At 46.3% G+C, this 11,717-nt stretch overlaps 2 long non-coding RNA genes across 2 annotated transcripts; both read right to left on the minus strand.

Annotated features, from left to right (window-relative positions):
- Positions 1-6,589: 6,589 nt before the first annotated feature.
- Positions 6,590-8,846, minus strand: LOC112495412. The gene is made up of 3 exons (XR_003061891.1): positions 8,656-8,846; positions 8,197-8,567; positions 6,590-8,129 (listed from the first exon to the last, which is right to left on the minus strand). It is a non-coding gene; the product is annotated as an uncharacterized LOC112495412 (long non-coding RNA).
- A 1,481-nt stretch (positions 8,847-10,327) lies between these two features.
- On the minus strand, positions 10,328-11,635 carry LOC112495413. The gene is made up of 3 exons (XR_003061892.1): positions 11,403-11,635; positions 11,233-11,328; positions 10,328-10,459 (listed from the first exon to the last, which is right to left on the minus strand). It is a non-coding gene; the product is annotated as an uncharacterized LOC112495413 (long non-coding RNA).
- Positions 11,636-11,717: the final 82 nt, after the last annotated feature.

Below are 11,717 nucleotides of genomic sequence, written 5' to 3' on the forward strand. Positions count from 1 at the left end.
TCTCTCTCTCTCTCTCTCTCTCTCTCTCTCTCTCTCTCTCTCGCTCGCTACTCTTCTTCAGCTGGATATGCACGATCATCAAACTACACTTACTAGCCGAGGTCACACCCATCAACTTGAAAGACCTGGGACAGTTGGAAAAGCGATCATGATTTTCCAGGAACACGTCTATATATGTATATAATGAGTCTTGTAATTGATTTGATCCATTTTAAGGATCTCTCTCTCTCTCTCTCTTTTTTTTTTAAATAATAAAATATTTTTACTATCATGCTAATGGAGACCGGTCTTTTGTCCTCGTGTAGTAAAACTAGGCATTTGTACTGTGTGTGAATGCATACAGGGGTACCGGTGTAGTGGCACGCGCTACGTATCAAACGCCGTATGCGTCTGTGCTGTAATCTGCCCACGATCGTTACACGGTGAAATTGCATTTTTACAGCGAATTACGATGCGGTCGTACCGCCCGTTGTAGGGACTACCTTGAGACTTTCGTCACTGCCGGCGAATGGCTGCTTTAAACTGACATAACCGCAAACTGCGTGAAACGCATCGCGCGCGAGTTTACTGAAAACGAGAGTGAGTCCGGCTCTCGTAAAGGCGCGCATGATATTTACAGTTTCAAAAAGTGGGGCCGCAATGAAAACGAACGTCCGCTACATGGGGATCGACACTAAGGGAGATTCCCGTTTTTATACAGCTGATTGAATACTTTCGGTAAAGATTCTAAAGTCTAAATGATGGCCACCACTCTCCTACGAGCCATGTGAATTTTATACCCACGTATAATTTTGTCGACTCAAAATTGACGCGTTGGTACGTTAATTCTGAATCACCCTGTATATGTCTTCGTATATAAAAAACACATTGTTTTTGTACGTTACTATCGCTGTGGTGTTAAGCTACACGAGTACCAACTACATCGGGATCCTGAACGCCAATGCAGATAGTGTCAGAAACGCCTCTGCCTTGTCGAAAGGCGTGATCGTATGTCAGTCACTCACATGTGTGACAGTGACTTGGCTACACGTGTTACATTATGCACTCGCACTTGAAAATCGCGTTGGAACTAGAACTACCATTATTTACTATTCTCCGTTAACAGTCATTGAAACGGCTACTTGAGTTTGACTGGATGAGAAATTACGGCTCGTTTATAATAATAATAATAATAACAATGAAGTGCGATCTCTCGTTGCACGTCGCTTCGAGGGATCGATCGTCGGAGTGATCGATAGAGACGTAACGTGAAATCAAATAGGTTTGAAATCACGAATCCACGTTAAATACGTAATTGTGTTATTAAAAATATATTTTTGTTTAAATTAATAAAATAGAAAAATGTGAGGAATTTGTATCTGAAATATTTTACTTGACGATTAAACGTAACGGGGGCACTGGCCGGTCGGCGTTGGCGCATTTGATTCCGTCATTATTGTCCATGCTTACCGCAATAAGTTTCCAGGATAATCTGCGCGTAGATGGAGAAGCTAGAGTCAAGAGTTCCGAGCATGGATAATGACAGACCCGGACTCGTTAGGTACTCTGGCCTAAGAACAAAAAGGTTCTCAAAGGAGAGACGAACGAACGAAGGAACCGAGGAACGAAGGAACGACGGAACACGGACGGAGCAGGAATAAAAAGCAGGGCGCACCTGTGCACAGCAGTAACGCTTTACTGCCGCGATGATGTAAACGTGAACGTAAATGAGAATAAGTGGCTGGACTTAAGAAAATTGCATAGGAACTCCGGTGCCGGTGATGAGATCTCGGTATTGATAATTTCGCGGAAAGTCCGAAGCCCGCGAGGGACTTTCGCGCGCTAGGTGTTTCCTCCCACCAATTAGTCCAGCCACCTATCGGTTCCATTGGCAATTAAAATACAGTTACATCCATATCCAGCAATTCCCTCATACATCCCTGTACTAATTGTACCCTCGGCAATATAAAACGACACTAATAGCCAGTATTAGATGAATCATGCCTTCTCCACGAAGATATTTAACCCCAGATCTTTAATTACCGCTCTAGGAAGCCCCCCTTGACACTGGAACGATCGATAATTTTTAATTAGTCCCATTAAAATCCCACCGAGTAAAATCAGCAATGATCTTATCGCGATAAACACTGAAACGTCATTTTTTTTTCATTCCTCTCCTATACACGACAATTATAATTGACAGCGCTTGTATTAATTTTCTGAAAAAAGAAAAAAAAAAAGAAAAAAATTTACTTTTCATTCACCAGCTCACATTCGAATCGGTATCGTACAGTCCGGTGGATGCGCGCGCATCCTCGGAGGCTTAAGCGCGCGAGGTTAAACGGATAAACGAATATACGCGGAGATATCGTGTGTGTATTCGAACGCACATAATGTGTACCTACTCGACGTATGTACGAGAGCATAAACATGGGCCATTATACACACATAAAAGCCATCGCGCTTCGTATAGCGAGGTGAAGTTCATTGCCTCCATGGCAGGCGCACCGTGCTCGCTGTGCCTGCCGCGCCGTGGACCCTATATACCCTCCCTTTCCCAAGCTGCCCTCCCTCTCCCGCAGGAAAGACGTGTGCGACGCACACTCCGAATCCCAATGTTTGTACGTGTATTAACCAAAGCGACCAGTGCATATGTGACGTTTGTAAATATACGAGTCACGTGCTGCCCGAAGACGTCAAAATGTGAGACGTAACTCAGCTCATGCCCCATACGAATCCTTTGGGCCTTACGGATCCACCTTGAGTATATGTATATGCATTCGTTACCCAGCCACTCGGGCCGTCGCTCGCTTTACAAGTTTTATCAATTTTTTCTCTAGCTCTCGTCCGACGGCCTCTTTTCTCCTCGGTGCTCCTCTCTTTTTATCGTCCTTCGTTTTGCTCCCGACGCTCGTCACTCGCTCGGGCCATCCTCGACGCCCATATTCTGGACAGCGTTAGTCCGCGAGTTCTCTGCTTATTTGCACGTCTCCGTATTCCGTACCGAGGAAACTGATTCTCCTTGCTCCTCCTCCGCTACCGGTTAATGCCGTATTAATAATACAATAATCATTCTCGCGCTCTTGCATTTCCATTTCTTCGACTTCTTGCACATTACTCGGCTCGTTCTGGCCAGTCGAGTACGTGCGCCGCCGCCGCTGGAAATAAAGAAATCTCGTTTGCGCGCAACGTACGCGCGACGTCCCATTCGAACGCGAGTCGCGCGTGATTACTTATGTCATATCGCGTAATATCGAGATGATGATGGACGCGTATGCCCACATGTGTGCGAGCTAGAAAATGATCTTAGCGTGGCGAGGCATAAGTAGGCGGATTACGTTTGACTGACTTGACAACGCAACGCTGCTTGCAACAAGTTTTCTGTTTCTTCCTGCGAGAGGGAGAGAGACAGAAGGAGGAAGGAGGGAGAACAGACAGAGAGAGAGAGAGAGAGAGAGAGAGAGAGAGAGAGAGAGGAGATGGCGAGAGAATATTGGAGAGAAAAAAAAGTCACCGGCGGAGGTGAAACGGGGGGGAGAAAAAAGGATGAGGGTAAAGAGACTAGAGGGACAGAGAGAGAGTGAGAGAGAGTACCGTTTCCACTGTTCGTTGAAAAGGGACGAAGAAATAACGTTGTGGCGCAGCTTATGCGCCCTCGGGGCACCATTATATGGTAATCTTGCTATCCCTTCTTACTCCTCTCGTTCTCACTCTCTCGCTCCCTCTCCTCTTGCCAGGAACTGAACTCTTTGCTCCTCTCTCTCTCTCTCTCTCTCCCCCTCACTATCCACCGTAGAACGCGTCACAGCGTTTCTCTTATTTCTCTCTGTTACCTCTTCCTTCTCCTCCTCCTCGTCTTCCTCTCTCTCTCTCTCTCGATCTTTTTCCTCCTTTTAGTTTGTTTCACGTTGCCAGTGGGTAATTGCACTCCCTTGCTTTTACCTACCTAACATTTTCTTCTCGCTCGCGTCCATGCTCGCCTATTCGTTTCCGTGTTTTCTTTTTCTTTCTTTTTTTTTCTTTTTCTTTTTTACCTATTCCTTTGCTCCATTCGACTCCTTCGCTCTACCCGCTATTCCATTTTTTTTTACTTTACTTTCACATTCGTTCCTCGACTCAGATACGAATCCCTTCCTCGCCAATTCACCGACGTGCTTTTCCATGCCGCCCGAATTCCGCGTAGTTTTCTATTATTCCAGCGTACGAAGCTGCTCGCTTCTAATACGCCTTCACTGAATTTCCCGCAAGCCCGGCAAAGCCAGTAAACTCCTACGTACTTCGCGCCGCAGCCACAGGCATGCTCTACCGATTTGCTCTTTCCTGTACGGCGTACGGCTGCCTTCAGCCCACGGTAATTTACACGCTGTATGCATGGGGTGTATGAGTTATGGGGTGCTAAAGGATAGGTAACTCAACTAGGACTCGAAAGCCGAGGATGTATTCATAGATTCCAGGATAGCCGTCTTTATCCGTATAATCTTGAGCCGTTCGACATTATTAAATTCAAGCATGAAGTTTATACACGATATATTCTGTAATGCTTGATTACACCTCGTGAATCGTTATTCCTTGATTCATTGATTCGTCTATTTAAGGTGACAACCAAGTGCTCGAGCACAGAAATCTTCTTGACCCAATTGGCGATCGGTTAGTTCTCATATTGGTACATATGTACATCCACTCGATCGTCCGCGTCACTGAGATCAACAATTACGTTAGTTTGTTAAAGTTGTTGCTGCTCGAGTACAGCTGTTAAGCCTAGTTGAGATTGAATTGGTAGCTCAATGTGGCGCGTGCTCCCAACACTCTGTCACGTACAAATAAACGGCCGTGCCTCTTATTATATTATGCGTTATTATCTACTTATCGAGTTATTGTCCGTATTGACTTCATTGGATCTGATACGGCTCCCATATTCTCAGACGTGGACTGCTACGTTGAAAGTTCATCCCGGGATGCAAGACGCTCGTAGAATTTTCTTTCGCTATAGCTCCCACGATATTGACCCACCGTATCGTAACGATGCTAATCGACGTCTTATTACTCGTCAAACGACAGAATTCCATCCGTGACGTATACGATGTTTAATAATTATTTCCTTTTTTAATACAAAACCTGCGGGCGACAGTAACAGCTGTTCCCGCATTCTATATTCTCTTTCGCACGTCGCAGTTTGAACGTAGGTCAGGAATATTGATTTACGGTTACCGTAGGTCGTGGTTCGGCAGAGCGCTATAGCAGATTTGACATGTTCCTGATATTCGTACGTTACGCATCTGTCACGCATAAGACTCCTCGCTAGATATTATTCAGATCGGTCAATAGTTTCAAGGCTACAGTTAATTAATACTTGAGGATGCTGGGAGCAGACGCAGCATCTTCGGCACGGGACAGATTAATTTGTCGCGTTTCCACGTCCTCGTATCTCTACGTCGAAGTATAACTGAAACGCGTAACGCGAAGAATGTGTGTCCATTGTGACCAAATAGGGCTTCCATAGCGTAATATGTCACATAACATGTTGTAACACTAAACCGTAGACGAAGAGTGCCAGGTTGTAACCTAATAGGAGTCGTGCTGGGCACACTTGTGGCATGCGCCACAGCCTCTTTCCCCGATGTTCATCCTACGTCTCTCTTTCTCTCTCCGTCCTCCCGCCTACTTGTCCTGCTTCGCTTCTCCTCGCCTCGTTCCCGAGTTACCAGGAAAGTGCAAGGCGATTCGGGGGAGAGTGACCGACGGGCCTATCGATTTCCACGATCACGATAGTGCTAGTCGAGAGGACGCAGCAGGCAGAAGAGTAAGAGAAGAAGATTGAAGGGTACGAGTAACGTAATAAAGGGGATAGATAAACGACGTGGATGCGGTAAGTCTTGACTTTCGTCAGTAAAGTGTAAAAGTGGAAGGAAAAGAAAAAAAAAGAGGAGGCACGTACCCCGGCAATACAGTAGGCTTTCAGCCTGGGTGAATCCTAGTCACGAATCCTGGAAAGGATCGAGGTAGCGAACGGTAGCCGAACAAGAAGAAGGAGTACAAAACCAGAAGAACTAATCAAACTCAGCGAAGTGCAGCCTGGAGAAAAGTGACTACCGTAGCACGAACGATATCTTACGTGACGAGGGGATATAACGACTTCATCTTTTGAATTTCCCGCCAAGATAATATTGTTGGTATACCGAAGCCAAGTGTTGCTGCAGGATGCAGTTAACGGTACCGGTCAATGCATCCTCGCGCGCATGCGTACTGAACAAGTAAATAGATAGGCCCGTCAGAACGTTCGAAATGTATCTTCCTCATCCTGCCGAGATCTGCCGATCGCAGTCACGGGGTCGGACTTCTGTAGCAGATCGGAGGCACTGGGTACCCCCCCCCCCATCTATATACGTGCGTATACAAGAAGGTACGTAAAACCCTAAGAAGCTAATCAAATAAAACTGCATCCAACCCCGAGGACTGAGTGGACGCGTGGCTCGCTTCTTGCAGCACGTGACGACTGCTAAAGTAAGTGGCTGACTTAAGTCGAAGCTGAGTTGAGCACAGGTGTGCGAGCGTAATCGCGATGTCACGGGCGAGTCACGCCCCTCCCACCTCCCCATAGCTCTCACTCTCTCGCTCTCTCTCGTTCTATCCACTTCGATCTTGTTCTTCCTCGGTCCTATCTCTTGCTTGGTTATTCCAGCTCTCCCTCTCTCTTGATTTTCCCTCACTCGGACTCCCTGCTCCTCCTCTCTGCGCTCCTCTATCAGCCATCACCTCCTCTTCTCTCCTTTCCCCGGCGGCTCTCTTGCCCGGTCGGGTCTATCTGGTCGGACGAACCAACCGTCGTACAGACTGACCGACTACATCACGAGAAGTGCTTTCTAAGCGGTGTACTACCTTGCCCTTTCTTACGCCCACTGTAATATCTTGTTTTATCTGGCCACTTTGAAGGTCACTCATTGCTTTCTTGTTGACCTGGTGAGATCTATTAAAACCATGGATCCCCATAGCCATTGCGATAGGCCGCTTGTCTTTGCCACAATATTTAACGGTCCATCGCGCACGAGTGGACAACGAAGAGTACAGTGATCAGAGGTAGAGTATCGGTACGGCCAAAAGTTGGAACCGTGATTCGCCACGCACGTCAGTCCCAAAGAGCCTTTGCCACTCTGCCCACTCACGGTAGCGAGCACCTCGGTAACCCTTTACCCGTACAGCACGTACGTGAGATTTCGAGCGTGGCGATAGGACGTACAACTCGTGGCACGCGTATCCGCGCTTACTCCTCGGGCTGGTCTCCCCAGCGTAATTTCGCCTAACCCCAAAGGCTGACCCCCACATGGGCTTGCCGTCACGTCACGTCAGGCCAGAACGCTAGCAATAATTGCGGCGAGGTTGGCAGCAGCAGCAGCAGCAGCGCACAGGGAGCGGATAGTACGAGCGCGTGGGACGGAGCTGGACAGACGTTTCAGCGAGGGAACGAGAGAGACCGAGTATAAGCCAGCAGCGTGCAGTAGGTAGATAGAGAGTAGAGCAGGAGTAAGGGTAAGAGAGCAAAAGAGAGGAGAGGCCATGTGGCAAACAGTAGTTCCTCGGCCTGGAGAGGAACACGAGACCGCGAAGAGCCAAGCGAAGTCATCCACCCCTAGGAGCAGAGAGGAGCAGCAGCGTCGTGCCCTCCTGAAGTCGACGCTTCGTCAGCAGCAGCCACAGCGGCGGCCAGCAGCAGCATCGGGTTGGTCAGGAGTGTTCGGCGAGGGGAACAGAAGCCATACCCGAGGGGGGTATCATCTACCTATGCCTGGATTATACTATAGTATGATATAAAGAAACTACGGGATAGAGTACCGAGGGGGGGCAGCACCGGCGAGTATATAACGGGAGAGGACTGGCGAGGGTCAAGAAGGGACAAGGAACGAACCCCGGGAGAAAGCACGCGTGCACGTTCTGGGCGGAGTAGGAGTGATCCGCGAGGCCAGGAGTCACTGAGTGACACACGCACGACTGCCACGCTTCGTGGTCACGGTCAAAGAACACGCGGGACGTAGAACACAGGACGCAGGACACAGGACACCAGAGAGTCACGCTTCGATTGCTCCCGTAAACGCTGCGCCGCGTTCAGGAGAGAATTCACTGGCCGGGATTGAGTCTGCCCAAGAAGATTTTGCTATCTGAAAGAATTGGTTCAATTAATTTTATGAAATATTTCGCTTGGTTCTTATCTAAATACAGTCAGACCTGGATGGACGCCGTGGGACGATGATCTCGTTACAACGATCCTAACGTGATACAGAGATTCCAAACGATGCCTTCTTCTTATTCTTTTTCCTCTGGTAATTTGCTTATGCACTTGCGATTCACGTGTGCATGCTGCATGTGCACGATAATGTATCTCGCGATGCAGTAGCCGCGGTGGCGTAATGGATGTTATGAGGGACAACGCACGACTCGCGGAGAGTACGGTTATCAGTGCAGTAATGGAGGACAATTATAGAGAGGAGTAGGTGGAGCCACGATGTCATCGTCGAGCTATTAAGCTCGAGGAGCACGTATCTCCCTCGCGTTGGATATAGCCTCGTGTACTCTCCTTCGCTGTGTAATCCTCCTACCTGAAATAGAAACCATCCATGAAAGTTCGTTCTACCCTACTACTGTTTCCTAGTGGTACGGAGTTTTCATTGCGATAGGTGTACTTACGTTTGGCATTCTAAATGTACCGTGTTATTATATTACACTCGATAACAGGCTTTGAAATCTTTGCCAGCGGTGTCGATGCGTCCCGCGTAGAAATTCATTACGGGGAGTACTGTTGATTTTCTAAATGAAAAATATTCGAATCATTAGCGCAGTCGGCACGCCATTATGGAGAACGGAACACGCTCTACCCGAATCCGTTGACTTGTATCTCTTCCTCTGGAGTTTCTCGTTTCTTTTGGTACGTGGTCAACCGAGCGGGCAGCAGCATGTTCCTGGGAAGTTTATGCGACATATCGCCGTACCCAAGACTTGCCTCCCTCATTAGCAAGGTAGTCGGAGAAATCCGTGGCTTTGCCTTTCATAATTTTCATGGCCGCGCGCGCGCTTACGCACGCACGTTTAACGTGTTACATATGTGCACACGAGTGGCCTACCTATAACGTACGCCCACCCTCGAATCTGCATAAAGGGGTTAAATTATCCAGGAAGCTACCTGGAACCTATGCTCACGCTGAAAGAATGTCTTTCTTTCGTTCTTTCTTTCTTTCTTTCTTTCTCGACCACAAAAGAGCTTAGGGTGCGCACTACTGTAATTTTACCGGAACGACGTGCCGTTTCGTTGTAACGTATAATCAAATGAGGCACAATCCCTTCTTTTTTTTTCTTAGTCCAACTACCCGATAGCATCGTCATTTTTACACTTGAAAAACGATACCTTTTCGTGGGCCTCGTTTGGTTTTCATTTCAGACAAGGATTACGTGTCAGATGATATATGTATTACAGTGTAATATTGTAAATGGGAAAATATTTTTGAGAAAATTTTGCTATCGATTTTTTTTTGTTTCCCTGAAACAAAGGAAAAAGTCTAATCGGTGCAGACGAAGAACGGATTAAGGAAGAATGACGTTGCTTGATAAAATATAAATTCCCGTCTTGCGCAATACTTCCACTTGATTCGTATAAGTGTCGTGTGCTTTCGTAGTGTAGCTAAATAAATTATTTCGAATAAAAAACTCAACGTGATTACGGTGCAATTTGACTCGTAAGCGACACCCGACGGCTGGAGTAGTCTGAATGAACTCTTGACTTCTACAGAACATAATACATATCTTACCTCCACATCATTATTGTATGTCTGGCTGGTTTGGCTCGAGTCTGTAATTTTATCGAAATGTCCTTACGTAATAAAATATTCAGCAAACGGGGACAATGACCAATGGAATGGATTCGTGGAATGACACGCGCTTGAGTCAGGTAGTTTATTAAATATTTTTGCCATGAGTGTCTTTTCCTTGAGAGAAGAGAGAGGAACAAATTGGAAACCTAGAAAAGACGAATTCTAAGCAATAAAAATAATGAAGATAAATATCGACGAGTATTCGAGAACTTTAATGAAACTAATTGCTGATTATAAGATGGATGGAAAAATCAAACTGCCATTCGGCTAATTACCTATTAAATGATTTAGGGGTGCATTTTTTTTTCTTCTTCCGGCTATTAATCTCTCGATTCGCTCATCCATAAAGAGCGATCAGTCACTATCTGGCATAGTCGTTCAGAATCCCTCTATCCAATACTGCGATTGCTCCGTATGACACACTGGCTCACGACCCTCAATTGCAACCCTACTCGCACCGCGAATGGTATTTATATTTACAAGCATTCTACGCACCCTCGAAAACCACGATCGAACCGAATTAGTGACGATCCGACAGTTGCATTTAATTTTCCGCCATACGGAAAGCAATCCTTTCGAACGTGTAATTTCTCTATATGTATCGGGACCACGTGCTACTGAAATTCCTACGAAAAGAGCTGGCATTAACTCATTGGTAAGTACCATGGTTATCGTCATATGTTACTCATTTTGCGAACCATGATAGAACATATGACGATAGCGACACGAAACCTCTTTCAAAATTATTGGTACCGTGTAATTTTGAACTCCAAATAATTATACCAAATACATTACAGTTTTACTCCGTACGGAGAAACGTGTAGTGAGATATGTAAATTGTAGGGTAAAAAAGATATCGAAGATTAGAGATATATCTTTCCGAACAGCCAATGAGACCTCGTTTCGCCGTAACTCGGTCTCGTAGTGAAACACGTCGCGCTCGGGCGGAGATCTTAATTTGCATGAGTAACGTTTGAGATAAATGCACGGCGTAATAAAACTCCGTAAATCCTTCACTCATCAGCGTCGCTCTCCCAAAAGAGGGGTGACAAGATTCAAGATATACAGCCCCCGTGGATGAGATAGGACCCCATCCCGTGGCCTGTTATTTAAATTAGGCCAATAAACTTTGAGGCTGCCTGATAGCTACCAAGCCGACCTATATCTCGAGGCATTTAGTTGAGACGAGATGTCGATGCTTGATTTGGGGAAATTGTACCGCTACGAATTACCACGTAGGATAAATCCAACCAAATCCCTGTGACAGTTATCCGTACATATCTACTTGATTAGTCGGGACAATATCGGTTCACTACCAAACGAATTTTTTACAGTCAACATTTCAATTATTCAATTAATAAAAACTTTAACGCACTCTAGTAATTTTTACGGTACTCACCAATTCGAATATCTTGACTACCGTATCGGCAATGATCCTCCTGCATAAGAAGTCTGACATCATTATAGGTTATGTCAGTGGACGTAATACGCGAGTCTGTAAGGTGGAACAGGGAAAAAGGTCATGAACAAAGTTACAGTCCGAAAGGAAAAGCCAGTTCGCATCGATACCGTGAGCTACGTTCTCGCTGAGCAACGTCTTGGCTCATTGCCTCCTCCTCGTTTTACAACTCCGGGGCACGCCGATATAAAACTGTTTAAATCCACAGTTGAGCCACTAAACGAAACCAGCACTCTCCTTAAACCGTCCTCAGTCCACTTTGCCATTCCTTGGGTAGTTGCTTCGAGGGTACTACTTAACTTTATGATCCGCCGTCACTACAGTACACTAAGAAAAATTTTAAACCGGAACGAGGTCTCATGCAAATCCGTCGCCACGACGCCATTCGATATGTCTTCAAACGTCCTGTTTAAAGGTACACGCCG

This window comes from Cephus cinctus, unplaced genomic scaffold (assembly GCF_000341935.2).
Source record: "Cephus cinctus unplaced genomic scaffold, Ccin1 Ccin1_scaffold0101, whole genome shotgun sequence".
In the NCBI taxonomy this organism is placed as follows: domain Eukaryota; kingdom Metazoa; phylum Arthropoda; class Insecta; order Hymenoptera; family Cephidae; genus Cephus; species Cephus cinctus.